Source organism: Trachemys scripta, chromosome 2 (assembly GCF_013100865.1).
Source record: "Trachemys scripta elegans isolate TJP31775 chromosome 2, CAS_Tse_1.0, whole genome shotgun sequence".
NCBI classification, from domain to species: Eukaryota; Metazoa; Chordata; order Testudines; family Emydidae; genus Trachemys; species Trachemys scripta.
This window is the reverse complement of record NC_048299.1, coordinates 88137421-88158521: the sequence shown is the minus strand read 5'-3', so window position 1 is coordinate 88158521 and position 21101 is coordinate 88137421. Positions and strand designations below refer to the sequence as shown.

Below are 21101 nucleotides of genomic sequence, written 5' to 3'. Positions count from 1 at the left end.
GTCAATTTCACTGTCATGGGATTTTTAAATTAGTAAATTTCATGTTATCAGCTATTTAAATCTGAAGTGTTAGAATGTTATAATTGTAGGAGTCCTGACCCAAAAAGGAATCATGGGGGGGGGGGGTGTCACAAGGTTATTGTAGGGAGGGTTGCGGTACTGCTACCCTTACTTCTGCACTGTTGCCTGCAGAGCATGGATCAGTTGCAAAATTATTCATCAGGGACAGAGACAATGAAAAGCCTCTTAAAATTATGTTAGAGGAAAAGTACGGAGTTTCTCTTTTTTTATTCTGTATATTTTTAGTGATTTTTTTTTAAATACACAAAATGGAGATAGTAGGAAGAGTCATATAATCGTAGCGTGGAAAAATGTAGATTTTAAAATCCAAAGGATTCAATGAATAAAGTAAAAGATGCATACAATTGATTGTTCCCTATTTTGCAGGTGCTGGTAAATACTCACCATTCCTTCAGAGATACTTCGCAGATTATCTTGGGGCTTCTTGCAGATGCAAATTGGGTGTGTGGCCAGCAGGAGGAAGGAAGAGGAAGTGAGAGCAGCAGCAGCAGAGTGTGTGTTTGAGTCTGATGATGGGATAGAGTCAGAAACACCAAAACAGCAGCGGTAAAAAGCCCAACTTCAATGGTGGGAGGCGCGGGCCGGGGAAAGGAAGCAGCGGAGCTGCCAGGCGCTCGCCGCAGCAGGGCAGCAAACTTCACCCCGGCTCCACTCTGCACTTGGCTGCTGGGGGTGAAGGTGGTGCCTGGATTTTTAAGGTACTTTCGTTTCCGTTTGGGCAGGTCTGCGGGGGGCGGATGCACGGTGTGCTGAGAAGGCTCTCGGGGAGAGGGGTGCTGGGGGGGGGGGGTGCGGCGGGGGGTGCCCCTGGCAGTGCAGTGGGGGGCACGTTGCTGTGGGCGCTGGAGGGACCGGGGCTAAGGTGGAGATGCCGCTGGGGCGCGGGCAGGGTTTGGGGTGAGGGCGGCACGGTGGGAGGAGGGGGTGGGGTAGGATGCTGGCTGTGTGGGGGGTGGCAGGCGGCTGCAGGAGGAGACCCCGCACCTGGCCAGGGGTGACGGCTGCGGGGTGGGCTGGAGGGAGACGTGCCCCCTTCGCTTTCTTGCCGGGCCCGCCTCGGGGGGCGCTCAGCCCTGGAGCGTGGCCCCGGCTGTGCTGGGGGCGGCTGGGGAAGGGGGAAGCGGCTCGGCTGATACCGCGCTGCGAAAGAGGAAACGCAGCCTCCCTCCCTCGTGCTTGTCAGCGCGCCCGGCTGCCCCGTGTCGCGGCCGGGGCCGCCTGGAGGGCGCGGGGCGCGGGCGCGGGCGCAGCCTCCCTGCCCTTTGCGGCTGCCCCAGCCGCAGCGAGCGCCGCGCTCCTCTGCCTCCACAGCCCCGGGCGCTGCGTGTGGGGGTGGGAGCAGCTCTTCGCTCCTTTCCCTCAGGCGCTAGCCCGGCCCCCTTTTCCCAAACTGCCCTTCCACTTCGCTTCCCCCGCTCCCGTGACACTACCTGCTCCCCGTCTGCCTCTCATCCCTGCCCAGTCCTCCCCCAACTGCCCCATCCCGTCACCCTCCAGAAACAGGAGGCTTTAGTGCGTGTGTGCTGTTTTTATCGGGGGAGGGGGGTGTTGCTGATTGATGTGTCTCCAGCCACCCGCAGATCCCTCTCTGCTGGTCCTGTTGTTCCAAAGTGCTGGGTCGTGGCAACTTGGTCTTACAGACCGTTGACCTCACAAAGTGGGTTGGGAACATCTGTGTTAGCAATTGCGTGTACTCTGCAAATGCACTCAGGCAAACACAGGCTGTCTGCAGATCAGTGGGTATTTAGTATGTCACTTGTGCATGTAGCTCTAATGCATAGAAGGGATCATTCTGAAGGTTTGATGTGCTCTTTAATATGTTGGTGGAGAAGGATGGTTGAACTAAGATTCTTTTCTTGCTCTCCTTTCCCCCCCCAGCCCGATCATATATTTGAAGCTTGAAGATTAAGGGTTCCCTGCACACAAACTTGTACTGGTTTAGTTAAGCTGATACAAGAATGGATGCTCGTTTTTATTTTCTGTTTAAGAATGGCTCATTTTGGTTTAGTTTATATCCGTTCCTAATCTGTACAAGATAAACTAAAATAAGCTTGGTTTACACCGAACTGAGTGGCTGGTGCCAAATGAGTTTAAAAAGAAACCTTAAGTTAAAGCAGTGCAACTCTGCATGTAGTCCAGCCCTTCCTTCATTGTTGTTAATTAGTCACCTTCTTCTGAGTTCATGCCTCTTCCCTTTGCCAAGAACTTTTACTCTCAAGAGCTCTCAGTAGGGGTTGCCTTTTCTAAGATCTGTACCCATAGCAATAAAAATGATCTGACTGAGGATGCATTTTCATATAAAATTATTGTACTGGAATGTGGCTGGGAATTATGCATAGCCATGGCATACAACCCCTTAAACCAAGCGGGTATGAAATCCAAGAAGTGGAGTGTTCAGGTTTTTGGCTTCAAGTCCGTACAAAGTTTATTTTTGAATATCTTTCCCTTGCAGAACTAACACAACCGTCCAGCTCTCCCCTGAGAATGTAGACAAATTTTCAAAGTTCCTGAAAAATAACCGTATAGTTTAGAAGAGCCATATTTTATTATTACTTTTATAAGCCTCTCTCTTAACCTGCCAAGGGTGAAATGTGGGACAAACACCCTCAAGAGAGAGCCAAAGATGGTAATAGTGCCAGAAGTGTATCATGTGTTAACTTCTTTAGCATAGACAATATTGTCTATAATCTGAGCTTCATGATATTGTATTTACATCACACATGCTTACACTTGAAATATGTTCATAAGTATCTCATTTTTCTTTAGACTTTGAGCCTAGCTTGTCGGAGTGTCCCTTATTAAAAACCTTATCAAGGGAAAAGTTGAGAAAGAACTAGAACTAAATCCTTTATTATTCACAACTGGGATGTGGGGTAGGCAACTGGGTTATCTGTCTCATCAGTGGGAACCAGACCATGTTCTTTCTAGATGTTAGAGATCATTCAGTGTTCATGCGAATTGGCTTCTTTGCAATTACATATCTACTAGGTAGTTCAACCCATGCTGAGTATTTCTCCAGTGCAGAAAAATACCTGCTTTTTTTTTTTTTTTTTTTTTTTAATAAAACTCATTTCACTCTAAGCCTTGAGTTCAACTTCTCTGTGGATCAAAAGTGTTCTCTTTTCCAAACCACCCAGTTCCATGATGGAAAATCTGTTTAATTCTAGTGGTATACCTAACTGCTGTAATCTGACTGTGTAATAGTAATTAGGTAGGAAGGAGAAAGAGAACTAGAGGTAATTTACTGGTAAACCTCCCTGTGGTATAGCATTAAGGAAGCATGTGTGACAACACACATTTTAGGGAGTGATTAAATCATCTTGCAGCAACTTTTAAAATTCACTTGGGTTAGTTGGGTAATACTAAAGGTTAGCATCATGTTGCTGCATTAACTGTATCAAACAGGTACTGTTGGCAGACACTGCAGTTAGTGTAACCCTTTGATCACTTCATTTGATTTAGTAATCTAGAGATATACCTAACTGTCAGTTTCTCCAGGCAGTGAGGCTGTGCATTTAAATAGGTTAATCACTTTTTGTAATCCTTTTGAGAATCACAGTGCAGCATCATTCAATTTATGTCTTCTCTGTAGGTTGCAGTTTAGGTAAGAATGTAGCTGTCCGAGTTTCCTTTATGAGGAGCAGAAAGAAATTGAGGATTTCTACCCTCTTGATCTTGAATTTTCCAGAAGTTGTTGAATTACGCTAGGAAAAATACGATAGAATTAAAGCTGAATGGATTTTGATGGCTGACTAGGTGAACTCTTTTACTGATCTATGCTAGAACAATTGTATTTTTATCAATGAAAGTACCTACAGTTTAACAATATATTTTATAGATTATATATGGAAAAATATTTTTAGAAATGCAGTAGATTGATGCAAAACAATACTTCAACAATGATCTACTCAGTTCCACCTCTTAGCATTTAAGTGGATTGCATTGTGTTCATTTTACTGACAGAGGTGATTTGATTTTTTTTTCCTTACTGTTAACTTATTACATGCTGTCTACCAGCATATAACCGAAAAAGTAAGTACTACTAGAGGTTTAACTGTTACTGAAATACTGCTGCATGTATGACACTTCCTTATAGCAATGTCCTTCTGTGTCAAATTGCAGATCTACTGTGCTGATGCTCCACCCTTCCTTCCGCTCTTTGTTTACTCTCCTAATAGAAATCTCTTTGATTATAAGGTTTGAGCTCACATATTTTCTTTGCCATGAAGTTCAGTCTTTTGAGAGGTGTTGGGATGTGATTTCATGTTTTCCATGCTGACACAGACAATGCCTGAACATTTACATGTTTCTTTCGTTAAATTTAGTAGATGTGTATTTAGTGCATGTGAAAGTGAGAGACTGATATCCTTGGCAATAACTGACTGCAAGCTTTCCCAAACAGCTCTTCCAGTCCACCTCCACGCTGACATACAGTATGTATTTCCAGAATGGGGCCTCACCTCTGTTGAGTAGATTGTCAATCATAGCACTAAAGTCTTTTGTGGTTCTGTGACTTTGATAAGGATCTATTTGAGATTATGATGAAGCCATCGAACAAAATTTCCTTCCCAAGTTGTGCCCCTTTTATCACAGAAGTAAATGATACATTTTGCTGTTGATAAATTGGAGAAGGTTTAGAGAAGAGCCACAAAAACGATTAAAGAATTGGAAAATATGGTTTATAGACTCAATCTGTTTAATTTGACAAAGAGAAGGTTAAGGGATGGCTTGATTACGGTCTATAAGTACCTATATGGGGAACAGATATTTGACAATAATCAAATTTGAAATTTGATAATAGAGGGCATTTCACTCTAGCAGACCAAGGTACAATAAGATCCTGAAGTTAGACAAAGTCATTCTAGAAATAAGGCACATTGTTTTAACCAGTGAGGTAATTAAACTTTGGAACTACGGTGGTGGTAGATTCACCATCACTGGCAATTTTAAAATCAAGATTGGATGTTTTTAAAAGATATGCTCTAGTTCAGACAGAAATTAATTCAGGGATGTTCTATGGCTTGTATTTATACAGGAGGTTGGACCAGATAATCACAACTGTATCTTTGAGCCTTATAAATCTCTGAATTACAGTCAATGAACCTTTTTGTCTGTCTTAGGTTCATGTGTGTTATATGTCCTTATAAAATTATTTAAAAAAATACTCCTGTAAAACAGATTTTAAGAATCCTGGAGACTGACGTCTGCCATTCATCCACAGAAAAGGCAGTGGCAATGCAAGCTTCTCCACATTGCCCTGCCAATGTACGTCAGCACTGTTCTGAAGGGACCACTTGTAGGGGGGAGAGAGAAGTTCAAGTCTCCGTGCTTGAATCAAGCTATTGCATGGGTCTATGCTGTATGTGATCTTTTTATCACAAGTTTTGCAAGACACAAAAGAGTGATTTATGGATAGGTTGGCAGCCCTAATATTAAATTTCCTTGTTGTTATCCAATTGCTGTTAAGAACAGAATTGGGAACTGAATGCTACAGGGAATTAGTAATGTGTTTTACCTCTCTTGCTCGTTCAGGTCTAGTACTAAGGCATTGATTTCTGAAACTGTGGTCTGTTAGTTAGATCGCCATTAGTTTGTGGAGCCTTGCTGATGTGCCATGGACAGGTGGGTGGTCACATGCTATTTGCTCTTTCTCCTTGCTTCTGTCTGCCAAACAGCATTAAAAGTCAACTATAAATTTATTAAATATTTTCTGGTATCAATTTTCCACATAAACAACTGCTGTAGTGGCAATAGGGATGTTATTGATGGCTAGTGGAAAGAAAAGAGATCTGTGCAATTAATTGTGAATGAGAGTGGAGGTGTCCCTGAGGGACTCTTTCTGCTAAGAGATAGCCCATACTGTGAAGAAGTTTGGGAACCTCTGCTCTTAGCCATTACCTTAGAATGGTCATTTGCTCTATGTACAATGAGTTAGTTTCAGTCCAGTTCTAGTGGACAAGACAAACCGTGGTGGTTGAGTTTCCTTTGGAGTTGTCTAGTTGGAAATGGAGAATACTTGGTGTGTGTTACACATACTAGTGTACATTCTTTGTCAGTATACAGGCACTAGGCACCAGCAAAGGAAGCAGGTGCTTGGGGCGGCCATTGAAATGGGGTTGCATGTCCGGGTCTTCGGTGGCAATTCGGCGGCAGGTCCCTCACTTCCTCTCGAAGTGAAGCGGTGCGGTAGAGCTGCTGCCGAAGTGCCGCCGATCACAGCTTTTTTTTTTTTTTTACTTCACCGCATGGGGCGGCAAAAAAGCTGGAGCCGGCCCTGTCAGTATAGATGCAGCCTCTGGGTACATCTACACAGACCATGGCAGTAAGCCTCCCAGCTTGGATCAACAGACTCAGACTTGTGGGGTTTCCGCTAGAGCTCTAAAAATAGCTATGTAGACAGCACCTTGAAGTTGCAGCTCGAGCTGGAGCTTGGGCTTTGAAGCCCACCTCCTCTCCCTTAAGTCTGGTCTACACTGGAGGGGGGGCGGCGCGTGTGATCGATCTAAGATACTAACTTTTGGTAAACATGGCTTCCTCCTCCTCATTCCCCTACCTGCCCCTTTATTATTTATTTATGTTACAATAGTGCTTAGGAGCCCCAGTTATGGACCAGGAGGACCCCATTGTGCTAGGTGCTGTACAAACACAAACCAAAGAGAAGAGCCCCTGTTCCAAAGAGCTTTCAATCTAAGGGGTGGTCTACACTAGAAAATTAGATCGACCCAGCTACATTGTTCAGGGGTGTGAAAAATCCACACCCCTGAGTGATGTAGTTAAGATGACCTAAGATCCCATGTATACAGTGCAAGATCAACAGATCTTCTGTCAACCTAGCTATTGCCTCTTGGGAAGGTGGATTAACTACCTTGACAGCAGAACTCCTCCTGTTGCTGTGTAAGGGTATGTCTTCTGGCGGGTAGCGATCGAGCCAGCGGGGATCGATTTATCGTGTCTAGTCTAGACACGATAAATCAACCCCTGAGTGCTCTCCCGCCGACTCCTGTACTCCAGCGCTGTGAGAGGCGCAAGCAGAGTCGATGGGGGAGCGGCAGCAGTCGACTCACTGCGGTGAAGACACCACTGTAAGTCGATCTAAGTACGTCAACTTCAGCTACATTATTCACGTAGCTGAAGTTGCATAACTTAGATCGATTTCCACCCCCCGGCCCCCAGCGTAGACCAGGGCTAAGCGTCTACACTGAAACGCTACAGTGCTGCAACTGCAACACCACAACTGTGTCGCTGTAGCTTTTTAAGTGTAGACATAAAGTAAGTATAAGACCAGAGACGACAGATGGATACAGACAGACGGGGGAGTACAACAAAGCAGTGAGACAGTACTGGTCAGTATAATAGGCAGTGGTATCAGCACACCAGCAGCCTAGCTGCTGTCAAGTTTATTGTAGGCATCACAGGAAAGAAGTGTTTTGAAGGAGGAGATGTGAAAAAATGAAAGCAAAAGCAAGCCAGAATCTCCCTATATCATTTTCTCCCCCACCCCACTCCTGCCGACCCCCTACCATTCCTGCATCACTGGATACAGGCTTTTGTATTACCTTCTACAATGAAGATGTTCATTTATCAAGTATTTTGTTTGGGCCCTCCTTCCCCCCCGCCCCTGCATACACACACAATAGAACAATCTATGATCCTGGCCCATGGATTTTCAGCAAGAATGGTTCAAAAATGGGTTCCAAATCCTTTCAGATTCGTCTAATTTATTTTCTATAGTTTACCTGTTCATATGCAGCTGTTTCTACCAGATAGACAATCTGCTCCATCTTGGATATCCTTGATACATCTTTCAAAATAGCATTTTTGCCATCATTTAAGTTTTATTAGCATTAACCCACTTGCATTTTTCTAGAAGATATTTTAGTTTTGAGTAGTTCCCCAGTTAGGTAATTTGATTAAGTATTTGCCAGAGATTCTCTCATATGGTTCTTGCATTAACTGCAGAATCTTCACAAATGTTGCCTATGTACTTTCAGGATCTACAGCTCAAATTATTATTACACAGACATTAGGAGTACAGAATAGTCTGTGAAATGTTACATCATCCCATTTTTAGCTGTAACTTTAATACAGACATGTTAAACCATTATTTTTCTTCTCACGCTTGTTTTAATTACAAGGGAGACGTGGTCAGTGTTTCTAAGAGGAAACTTTAGATTCCTCAAGCATGATCCTTTCTAAACCCACCCTCCCTTTAAAAAAAACCCCACATATCAATGGGTGCCTGTTTTGGGCAGATGATCTCATTTCCTAGAGTCTTTTGCATATATTGTTGAAGTTGCAAATATTGACAAAAAATACATTCTCGTGAGCTATCTTTAAATCTGTGAAATTTACAAAATGTCCTTTTTATCAAATAAATCCAACATTTTAAAGTTAGATAAAAGCAAAACAATGCAAAATATGCCAACAGCCCAATAAAGCAACACTGTCCACATGAAAATCACATGCCAGCCTTAATTTTTGTATTTAGTTTTGCAAGTAATTCCCAAGATTACCATAACTGAAAATGTTTAGAGGTGTTTTTTCAATTGTACATTTGACAATGCTTTAGCTGTTTCACTCTTCCCAGGTATAATCAGTAAGACCCTGATTCTGCCATCACTTACAAACATACTTAATGTTAAGCATGTGAGTAGTTCCAGTCATTTTATTCATATGCTGAAAGTTAAATGCTTATGTAAAATGTTTGCTGGTTTGGGGCCTAAGTCAGTTTCCCTGATATTTCACACAAACATTTTTAAATAAGAAAATGTAACTGTAAAAACCTCCACGAAAATTGGTAGGGAGAGTGTGTGTGTGTGTGTGTGTGTGTATGTATGTATGTGTATGTGTATAAGGGGATGGGGGAGAGAAAAGGTGTGTTTACTAGAAATGACGACTTAATTTGTTTTAAGAAACTGATTAGATTTCAAGTTGGCAGTGTCCCTTTACCTATTGTTGGACACTGCTTTGATGATGAAGATTCCAGTCTAGATATTTTGATACGTATTTTGTATCTAAAGTGAAAAATGTTATTCTCTCTCCAAATATTCTGCATCTACAATTCACACCAGCAAAAATGTGCAGGGTTTGTGGGGTGCTGGATTCCAGTTAGGATCATAAAAATAACTCAAGTTAGTCCTAGCAATGTTGTTATAGTGCCCATATTGAGGATAATTCTTTAAAACATTATTCCATGTTTTGAGGTATACACAAATATATTGCTCTTAAATGCCATAGAAATAAGAAATTCATAAATACTAAAATCCTCTGTGTTCTGGTTAGGCAGTGCTGTATTAAGGTGGTGAGTTGCCGTGTATGTCTCTTCACTTACAGAAAGAAAGAGACATGGTTACGATACAGGGTAATATATTGCAATTTTTACTCCTAGCGCTGTTGCATATATTTGTTACATTCCAATGGCATCTTTTCATCACTTTGTTTTTTGGAATATAGTCACACACTAGTTTTCATAGCAACAGTCATAGCTTCAGCTGGAAATTGAAACCTGATAAGTATTGGCTCAGAGCTACAAAATGTCCAAGCACTGAGCCAAACCAAGGTTTCTTTAAAACCTCTTTCCACCCCAAAATATAAGTACTAGTCTCTTCATTCTGGAAATGAAATTCAATATGTCATTCAGCCAGTAGGCGTTCAAAATACTGGACTCCCCCCCCCCCTTCCCCCTCAGTTTCCTATTTTTGCTTTTCCCCTCGTCAAGTGCCAGGTCACACAACTACTGTCTAACTCTATCCTTGTGTTACAAGTGCATTCCTCATATCAACCTTCCCCCCCTAGGAATAGCCAGACGCAAATCCCTCCTTACTTGCTAGGCTCACAAAATTCAGGATCTAGATGTGGGGTCTAAGTCTAATCTGTGCCTTTTATGTGAATCTTCTTTGGTAATCCCCTCTTGAATGTACACCTCTCTTGTTCCTGTAAATCTCCCCTCCCTGGAAAGTATGAAGATTGAAAAAGACAGCTTCTTATTAGTCAGCAAAGGGCAGAGTGGCCATGATTAACAGCAGTAGTTACAGCATAGTAGAAGTTTGTGGAAAAATCACAAAACACTCAAAATCTGAGTTTTCCCCACTTTGCTTTAAATTCACAAAAATGACCCATGCTTGTGGCAAAACCTGCAAAATCCTGTGGTTCTTCTCTTTATGGTGTATGTGTAAAGAGCCAAGAAAAAAGATTTCTGAGTGAAATTGGGCCCCCTTTCACTGAAAGATTGTCCTAGTTTAGAGCAAAGAGGTCAAATTTATTTTAAGAAGTGCAGGAAATTTAGAATTTTACTTGTTTTTTAATGTAAAAAATCATCATTTTTGTGGGAATTTCACTAGAAACTAAAATTTGAGTCACAAAATAATGAAAATTAACATGTGAAATGTTGAACGAACAAAATGTATCATTTTCACATAGCTGTGGTGCAGAATAGTATAAACAATATAGGAACATAAGAATGGCTGTACTGTATCAGATCAGTGGTGAGTTTAGCCCAGTATCCTGTCTTCTGAAAGTGGCAGGTGCTAGATGCTTCAGAGGGAATGAACAGAATAGGGCAATTATCGAGTGATCCTTCCCGGTTGTCCACTCCCAGCTTCTGACAGTCCGAGGTTTAGGAACACCCAGAACATGGGGTTGTATGTCTAACCATCTTGGCTAATAGCCATTGATGGACCTCTCCTCCATGAACTTATCTAATTATTTTTTGAACCCAGTTATCCTTTTTGCCTTTACAATTTCCCTTGGTAACAAGTCCCACAGGTTGATTGTACATTGAATGAAGAAGTACTTCCTTATGTTTGTTTTAAACCAACTGCCTATTAATTTAATTGGGTGACCCCTGAGTCTTGTATACTGTGAAGGACTAAATAACACTTCCCTATTCACTTTCTCCACACCATTTATGATTTTATAGACAACTGTAATATCCCCCCTTTTTCGTCTCTTTTCTAAGATGAAAAGTTCCAGTCTTTTTTCTCTCTCCTTGTATGGAAGTTGTTCCATACCCCTAATCATTTCTGTTGCGCCTCTCTGTACTTTTTCCAATTCTAACATATATTTTTTTGAGATGGGGTGACCAGAACTGCATGCAGTATTCCACGTGTGGGTATACCATGGATTTATATAGTAGCATTATATTATCTGTCTTATCTATCCCTTTCCTAATGGTTCCTAACATTCTGTTTGCTTTTTTTTGGCTGCTGCTGCACATTGAGCAGATATTTTCAGAGAACTGGCCACAATGACTCCATGATATTTAAGTGGTAACAGCTAATTTAGACCCCATCATTTTTTATGTATAGGGGGGATTATGTTTCCCAACATGCCTTACTTTGCACTTATCAACATTAAATTTCATCTGGTATTTTGTTACTCAGTCACCTAGTTTTGTCAGATCCCTTTGTAACTCTTTGCAGTCAACTTTGGACTTAATTATCTTGAGTAATTTTGTGTCATCTGCAGAGTTTGCCATCTCACTACTCACCCCTTTTATAGATCATTTATGAACATGTTGAACAATACTTGTTCCAGTACAGATCCTTGGGGGATCCTGCCATTTACCTCTCTCCAGTGTGAAAATTGACCATTTATTCCTACCCTTGTTTCCTGTCTTAGCCAGTTATTGATCCATGAGAAGACCTTCTGTCTTATCCCATGACTGCTTGGTTTGCTTAAGACCAGTGGTGAGGGATTTCATCGAAGGCTTTCTAAAAATCCAAGTACACTATATCCACTGGATCACCCTTGTCCACATGCCTGAGAGTTCTAATAGATTGGTGAAGCATGATTTCTTTTTAAAAAAAAATGTTGATTCTTTCACAACACATCATGTTCATCTACGTGTCTGCTAATTCTGGATTTTTTACTAGAGTTCAACCAGTTTACCTGGTACTGAAGTTAGGCTTCCGGCCATTAATTGCAAGGATCGCCTCTGGAGACTTTTTTTTTTTTTTTTAATTGGCATTACATTACATTAGCTATCCTTCAGTCATTTGGTACAGAGGCTGATTTAAATGATAGGTTACACACCCAAGATAGTAGTTCTGTAATTTCATAGTTGAGTCCCTTCAGAACTCTTGGGTGAATACCATCTGGTCTTGGTGACTTATTACTGTTTAATTTATCTCAAAACCTCCTTTACTGACACCTCAGTTTGGGACAGTTCCTCAGATTTGTTACCTAAAAAGGATGACTGAGGTGTTGGAATCTCCCACACATCCTTTGCAGTGAAGATCATAAATATTTAGCTTCTCCATAATGGCTTGTCTTCCTTGAGTGCTCCTTTAGCACCTCAATCATCCAGTGATTGTTTGGCAGGCTTCCTGCTTCTGATGTAGTTTAAAAATTTTTTGCTGTTAGTTTTTGTCTTTTGTTAGTTGCTCTTCAAATTCTGTTTTGGCCTGCCTAATTGTATTTTTACACTGGACTTGCCAGAGTTTATGCTCCTTTCTATTTTGCTCTGTAGGTTTGACTTTCAATATTTAAAGGATGACCAACTCTTTTACTCTGTTTAGTCAGGGTGTCTTTTTTTTTTTTGGTCCTCTTTCTGTTTTCTGTTTTGTTTTTTAATTTGCGGTATGCATTTAGTTTGAGCCTCTATTATAGTGTTGTGGTGTTCCCCCGAGACCTCTTCCACTTGATTCCCCAAGATCTCAGTTCGACTCAAGTCTCGTTACTCAGGTTCCTTTATTTGGCATGCAGCAAAGCTGCATTGAGTTGATGAGACTCACGTATAGGGGTTGGTACAGGATGTGCCGTACTTCCAAAGTTACACAGCAAACCTCTTCCTTTGTATATGTTTACACATTACATTGCATTCACTAAACATTGCATCACACGTTTGGGATTGACTCATTCACTTTGAAGCAATCTATGTACAGCACGCACTGTCCTTGCATGACTTACTCTTTTCCTCATCTTACATTCCAGGCTTATCCTATCCATTGTTATATCGTCCATTGTAAAAATGGTTCTCTGGGTGTTACTTATCTTAGCTAGTTACAGCCTGTTTCCAGCCTGCTGACCCATTTACCTATTCCCTAATCCTGTCTCCCAAGAAATGAGGTCCCACCCGTGTCCAATTACTCATGTCAAGCCAGGCCTGCATTCCACGGCACTTGTTTTTCTTTTTTATGTTCGCGATATTTTCATTCTGGGCTGTATTAGCAGGAGTGTTGTAAGCAAGACACGAGAAGTAATTCTTCCGCTCTACATTGCGCTGATTAGGCCTCAACTGGAGTATTGTGTACAGTTCTGGGCGCCACATTTCAGGAAGAATGTGTACAAATTGGAGAGAGTCCAGAGAAGAGCAACAAAAATGATTAAAGGTCTAGAAAACATGACCTATTAGGGAAGATGGAAAAAATTGGGTTTGTTTAGTCTGGAAAAGAGAAGACTGAGGGAGGACATAACAGTTTTCAAGTACCTAAAAGGTTGTTACAGGGAGGAGGGAGAAAAATTGTTTTTCTTAACCTCTGAGGATAGGACAAGAAGCAATGGGCTTAAATTGCATCAAGGGAGGTTTAGGTTGGACATTAGGAAAAACTTCCTAACTGTCAGGGTGGTTAAACACTGGAATAAATTGCCTAGGGAGGTTGTGGAATCTCCAATGATGGAGATTTTTAAGAGCAGATTAGGCAAACACCTGTTAGGAATGGTCTAGATAATACTTAGTCCTTCCATGAGTTTGGGGGACTGAACTACATGACCTCTCAAGAAGGGCTGGATTAACTTTTTGTGGGCCCGGCTCCAAACATATTTGTGGGCCCTCCGGGGAATGATTGTAAAAGGGTCTGGGGGCAAAAGCATAGTAGGGCGGGAGCTAGGGTTGGTTCCTGGAGCAAGGGAGGGGCCAGGGGTAAACTGCAAGCGCAACAGGGCTGGGGAGGGGTAAACAGGATTCCCCCACACACACCCCTGCCCACATAGAGCGGATACCTACCTTCTCAGTGGTTCTAGCCCATTCTCTTTGTCTCTCTCTGCACTGAGCTGCCCCTCCTCCAGTGTGACAAAGTGGGAATGTTCTTAATGTTTTCTCTGAATACTGTGTGGGTGCCTCAGTTTCCCCTATGCATTTCTGAAGTATCTAGGTGGTGGGATAAGGCTGTGTGACTGTTGCAGAGCCCTAGAGGGCAGGTGTGATGCTGTCTGCACGGAGAATGGCTGACACACTGTCTCCTGGCAACTGAGGGCCTGGGCCCCTCCCCTGCGAGGTGCCAATTGAAGATGTTGGAGAACAAAGAGATCAGGTGGCCTCCTGGCCCAGGGAAAGAGACACAGGACAGAGGAGGGGCTGGAGGGGGTTGCAGTTTGGAGCTGGCTGGGGAAACGGAGGGAGGCCCAGCACGAGTGTCTGGGCTTCCTTCCCCACAAGACGGACCTGACTGAGGGATCCTCTTTTCCACATCTACAAGCTCTGCTTTGACTGTGTTCCTGTCTTCTAATTAATCTTCTGTTTTACTGGCTGGCTGAGAGTCACGGTGAATCGCAGGAAGTGGGGGGTGCAGGACCCTGACTCCCCCACACTCCATGACATCCAGCAGCAGCAGGACAGGTTCTCTTCCAGCCCTCTGGTGTAGGTGTTGGGAGTGGGAGGAGCGGAGGGGAATGTGGTTACTCCTATAACCAGACTTTTAGTTTCCAGTCAGCACTGCTAACCGGACACCCAGGTCCCATTTTCTACTGGCGTTTCCAGTCTAAAACTGGATATGTGGCAACAGGGGTGCCAGAAAAGCCGTGGGGGGGGGGGGGGGGGGGCAAGCAATCATTTTTAAAAGTGAGGGGGCTAAGCCTTAAGTGGTGGGAAGCAGGGGCGGCTCTAGCTTTTTTGCCGACCCAAGCACGGCAGGCAGGCTGCCTTCGGCGGCGTGCCCGCGGGAGGTCCCCAGTCCCGTGGATTTGGCGGCGTGCCTGTGGGAGGTCCGCCGGTCCCGCGGTTTCGGTGTACCCACCTCCGAATTGCCACCAAATTTGGGGGACCGGCGGACCTCCCGCAGGCAAGCTGCCGAAGGCTGCCTGACTGTCGCCCTTGCAGGGACCAGCAGGATGCCCCCCCGCGGCTTGCCGCTCCAGGCACGCGCTTGGAGCACTGGGTGCCTGGAGCCGCCACTGGTGGGAAGCAAGGGGTGGGTGGGCTAGGGAGTGGAGAAGAGCTAATGGGCAGGGCCATGTCTGCTGTACTGCCCAGGTAGGTTGGAGACACTGGGGATCAGCTGACACAGTATCCCCAGCCCAGGTGACGTGACAGCCAGTGTTGGATTTAGAGTTAGAGGGGCCCTCCGGCCCTGTGCTCAGCTTCATTTTTGGGGCCCCTCCTTGGGACCCAGCCAGGAAAAAGAACATTCTCTCTCATCTCCCCCGCCCCCGTTTTTTCATTCTTTTTTTTTTCATCCTCCTCCTATAAGTAATAGCAAGTAAATGAAAATAAAGTGAGGTACCTTGATTGTTCTTGTAGTCTAACTTATTTTTCCACAGATCACTTGAAAATCATGGAGGTGTCTCAACGGACCACTTAATGATCTTTCCAAATATTGTAAAAAATGTTGGGGTGCGGGGTCTGGCCAGGAGCTAAGGTGAAGGAGGGGGCTCATGGTTGGGGCAGGAGGTTGGGGTGTGGAGCGCTTACCTGGGGCAGCCCCTGATTGGTGCGAGGGGTGCAGGTGGGAATGCGGGGGGTGCAGGAGCTCCTGTTTGGTGCTCAGGATGGGGGTGGGGATGTGGGGGGTTTAGGAGTCAGGTGGGTTGGGGAGGTGTGAGGGGGTGCAGGGATCAGGGCAGGGGGTTGGGTGTGGGGGGGTGCAGAGGGCTGGGTGTGTGTGGGGGAGTGCAGGGGGCTGGACGGGGCTGGGGAGGTGTGAGGGCGTGCAGGGGTCAGGGCGGGCAGGGGGCTGTGTGTGTGTGGGGGGGTGCAGGGGTTAGGGCGGTCAGGGGGCTGTGTGTGGGGGGGGGGCAGGAGGCTGGGGAGGTGTGATGGGGTCCAGGTGTCAGGGCAGGGGGCTGGTGTGTGTGTGGGGGCAGGGGGCTGGAGGGGGCAGGCCCCGCCTCTTCTTCTCCTCCTCCCCCTCCCCAGAGCAGCGAGCGTGCTGCGGCTCCATTCCTCCTCCCCCCTCCTGCTGGCAAGCAGCTGATCGGCAGCAGGGAGGGAAGGGGGGAGGGAACGTAGCATGCTGGGGAAAGAGTGGGGAGAGCTTGGCTGCCGGCAGAGCCTGCCCTGCTGCATCCGGAGCTGGCAGCACTAAGCTTCTGCCCTCACGGGGGGCTGGGAGGGGGCGGAGAAGAGCTGGCCGGGCCGGGGGCTCCTTTGGACTGTGGGCCTGGCGCCATGATAAATTCAGTACTGCTGTCAAGGTCCCTTCCAGTCCTATGATTAAAAGAAAATAGAATTTGGATGAAACTTTTGAATAGGAGTTTAGTAGTGGGGCTTTATTTTTTTATATTTACTGATTTTTGTGTAAATATAGGTTGGTTTTTGCTTTTAAAGCACCCAGCTCTTATGGCCTTTTTGAGCTTTTAAAGGATTTAAATTAAGTAGTAGTATACTTTAGTTTTAATTTATATTTGTTTAGAAATATATTGTTTTAGTTGCTTTATTATTGACAAAGGGATTTAGATTTTTTATTTTGGTTTTGTCTTTATTTTTACTTATTTTATGTTTAATATTTATCATTTAATTTAAAAAAAGGTTAAACTTTGTGAAAGCATCGAGACACTTGAAGGGTTAACTAACAAAATTAAGGCTGCTAGGAGATGCTGGCTGCCGAATAAAGAGAGTCTGTCAGTTTTGCAAGCTTGAATAAAAGATTTGGATGGATTTTTGGTGGAATTTTTTAAAAGCTAATTTATTTTACATATATATTTTACATTTTTTTAAATAAGTGGTTTTTGAAATTTTGTGGTCCCTTTCCCTGTTATAAGCAGTTTATTATGAGAGACTAAATTAAATATTTTAAACTTGGTTGGCTTACCATTTGCTAGCTGAAGTTTTGAACTTTTTTGTTTTGTTTTTTTAAAGATGGTTTTACACTTTCAAAAAAAAATTTTAGTGTAAGTTGCAAGTTATGAAGAGATGACTCATTTAAGTTGCTTACAACTTACACTGCAATTTTAATTTTTATATTTAAGCTTTGAACAAGTTTTGTGTGATTTTTTTTTTTTTTTTTTTTTTTTTTACAGCTGAGAACTTTTTTGGCCTGGGCTTTGATCACTGCTGTATTTTAGCAACCTTTAGTTTTATTGCTGTTTTCAGTTTCATCTTTTCCTTCTATGTCTCAGCAATCTGATTTTAACTAAATTGTTTATAGTTAAACAACTTAAATCAGATTGTTGTTGTATCTGAAGCAGCCAGCATAATTCATTTATATATAGACGCATTTGTTAGGAAGGCCCATCTCTTTCAGGATGACTGGAAGAGCTTCTGGGTTGTGTGTGTGGGGGATGAATGACATAGTGCAGGGGTATTCAATAGGCAGACTGTGGGCCAAATCTGGACTCCGGACACTTTTGAACAAACCCTGAAATCTTTTTTTTTTTTATTTTTTTTTATTTTAGTTATTATCATCATTATTATTTTCTCTGAAGTCTGGACCTTGACTATACCTTGACCAAGAAATTTAAACCTTGGAAAAAAAAAAATTGATTATCCCTGACATAGTGGTAGTAGTTGTAACCACCTGACCTCACCTTTGCATAATTTGTTGATGTTACCAGGTATGACTACACTGAGTTATACTACCAAAACTGGGTATTGAACCAAGCCTTTTTTTAACATTTCACTATCCTTGACTATTTATTTAGTCCCCTCTGAGCTCTGCAGTGTTAATTTGGGCAAAAGCTACTTTTATCTGCACATACTTTATTCTTAAATCACGCCCTTCAGTTTTTCATTGTTTAATGACAGACTTCCTAAGACCCCCATTAAATTCTGGGACTGTAACTTTTCTATCTTATTTCCCAGAGTAACACATTTCTCAGCCAACTTTTTTTCTTAGCGGCTCTAAGCTTATCTCTTATGTATTTTGCACTCATTTCTTAACTTAGTACACTTTGCCTGCAAAGTACTCACTAAATACAGTCCTTGAAGGAAGGCTGCTTTTTACTCTGGATTTATACAAATAGTTTTTCTCCTCTACAACCTTGATTTGCTTTTTATGTTTTTTTTATTCATTCTTTAAGATGGCAATTTTCTTTGTAAAATTTTAGTCAGCAGAAATCATCCTTGTGAAAGTGCTGCCTTGGTTTGGGCTCCCCCTCCCCCCTTTGGATTTAAAAAAAAGCCCCAAAAAACCCCAACCCCCAGATGCTATTTTTTAATGCCTGCCAATGGGCCCTATTTTTTTTTGGAACACAAGAATGGCCATATGGGTCAAACCAATGGTCCAGTTAACCCAGTATCCTGTCTTCCAGCAGTGGCCAGAGAAAATTTTTGTGGCATTCAACAGACCTTTGCTGTGTTATGCCAATTATTTATTTATTTATATATTCATTTATTTATGGCATTTAATGAACCTGTGCTGTGCTCTGCCAAGCATTTTTTTAATCTAATACCACTCTCTGGAGTTCCTTTTTTTTCCCCAGTCTTCCCCTAATACTTCTCTGGTCCACCCTTTGATTTAACCCACTTCTCCAGCGTGGTACTAACTTCCTCATATTTAAACCCTTCCAATGCCATTGCTAAATGGCTGGGTTGTAATCCTAGGCCTGGTCTACACTGGGGGGCTGTCGATCTAAGTTACGCAACTTCAGCTATGTGAATAACGTAGCTGAAGTCGACATACTTAGATCTACTTACCACAGTGTCTTCACTGTGGTAAGTAGATGGCTGACGCTCCCCCATCGATTCCGCTTCTCGCTCTGGTGGAATACCGGAGTTGATGGGAGAGCGCTTGGCAGTCGATTATCCCGTCTAGATTAAATGCAATAAATTGACCCCCGCTGGATCGATCCCTGCGCATCAATCCAGCAGGTAATGTAGACAAGCCCCTAGACAGTAAAGCTACACCTATAATAAACTATATGTTACCTGCTCCAGATAAATGGAATCTGAGTTAGAACACTGCTATGTTGCTGTTCCTATGAAAACTCTTCCACTCTGTTCCCCAAGAACTCAGTTTGACTCCAGTCTCATCATTCATGTTTTTTTATCTGACATACAGCAAAGCTACGTTGAGTTGATCATACCCAAAAGTATAGGGTGTACCACACATCCGAAGTTACAAAGCAAACACCTTTTTTATATATACATTTACACATTACATTACATTTACACATTGCACCACATGTTTTGGGATTGGCTTGGAACCAATCCCTGTATAGCTTACATTGCCCATGCACGACTTACTCTTTACCTCATCTTACATTCCAGACTTATTTTCTCCACTGTTATTGTGTCCAGTGTAAATGGTTCCCTGGGTGTTCCCTCTGATCTTAGCCCGTACAGACATTCTGTTTCTAGCCTGCTGATCAATTTCAGTCTTTTTTTTTTCTTTTTGTGCCTTCAGATGTATTGTGCATGGTTCCTCTCATAAATGCTTCTGATTTGTGACTTCTTACGTTATTAGTGTCCAGCCTGCTAAAACCAACTTTTTCCTCAGCTTCCTTAGGCATTTAGCTTGTTGGGGGACTATAGCTCAATTGGTAAGGCATCCTGGAAGGTAGAGGTTTCAATGACTCCATCCATCCTGCAGTCTAGAATGAATCAGAAAACACATATATGGAAAGGGGAGAAGTATTAAAAAAAAATACCTATATTCAGATGGAGAGGGGAAAAAACACAGCTCTGGATAACTTTAAATCCAAGTGTGCTATAGCTGGAACTTCAAGTTCTATTTAAAAATAAATATATAAATAAAATGATCCTGGGTCATTTTATGGTAGAATCCTACAAAAATTTAAGTTGATTTCCTGGGCCATATGCCATAGGGATCAAAACAGCATCATCCCATATTTTCTCTTTCTGCATCATTTGAGTTCCACACTCTGACAAGGTAAAATTTTCAATTAAAGTATATTTTTATGGTGAATAAAGAAATTTCAAGAAGAAAAAATTGAGCTTCATGATAAAAGATCTGTCTGTATTATTCATCCTCAGTTTTCATGCTCTCAAATTAAGGGGGAAATCTTAATGAAAAACTCATCTAAATAATGGTAATTAATTTGTGAATTGCTTTGCCTTTATCTGCCCATTTTTTGTAGCAATATGTATGGATTCAAACTGAAACAAATATTTCCTAAGACCCCTTGTGATTTTTCAATATGTTTGTTTGTTGTATATCTCCGTCATTTTAGAGATAGCATGGTTTGCTGGCTTGTTAGCTTATTGCAGTGCACAATTAATATAAAGGAAAAGTGTTTTGTTTATTCTGGCCTCTAGGCACCTTAGTAATTAAAAATAAAGTGGCATAAAGGATAAAACCAGTAGCTTTCCCTTGCCTCAAAACTAGAAAATAATTAACTAACCAACCAGAGATTAAGGTCGAGCCTGAACAGTACCCCCCATCCTTCATTGACAACTACCTGACCTTATCATGTACCTCCATCCTCGAAAGCTTAGCTTAAGAGATGGGCTTTATAGCGATGCCCTGAAGGTCACCATATTTGGGCTATTGCCAGCTATAGTCTGTGAAAGAGGGTGAAATCCAAGTGGAGGGCCTCTTAGGTCAAATGCTTTTTCGGTAGCTGCCTCTCTTTTCTATCAAAGGTAGGGTTACCATATCTAACAAATAAAAAAAGAGGACCCTCCACGGGCCCTGGCCCCGCCCATTTCCGCACCCCCAGCCCTGCCCCAACTCCGCCCTTCCCTGCCCTAACTCCGCCCCCTCCTTCCTCCCACTCCCAGCCACGCGGAAAGGGCTGCCCGAGCGCTACTGGCTTCACGGTTTGCCGGGCAGCCCCCAGACCCTGCGCCCCCGGCCGGCGCTTCCCCAGCGCAGCTGGAGCCCGGGAGGGGAAGCGCCCAGCCGGGGGCGCAGGGTCTGGAGGCTGCCCGGCAAACTGTGAAGCCGGTAGCGCTCGGGCAGCCC

General features: G+C 43.1%; 1 long non-coding RNA gene across 2 annotated transcripts in view; it reads left to right on the top strand.

Annotated features, from left to right (window-relative positions):
• Positions 1-556: 556 nt before the first annotated feature.
• Positions 557-21101, top strand: part of LOC117872578 — a 97692-nt gene continuing 77147 nt past the window's right edge. Inside the window, exon 1 of one of the 2 annotated variants that reach the window (XR_004644518.1) lies at positions 557-779. This is a non-coding gene — a long non-coding RNA (uncharacterized LOC117872578). The remainder of the gene's footprint in view (positions 780-21101) is intronic. The other variant, XR_004644517.1, reaches the window with a different exon arrangement.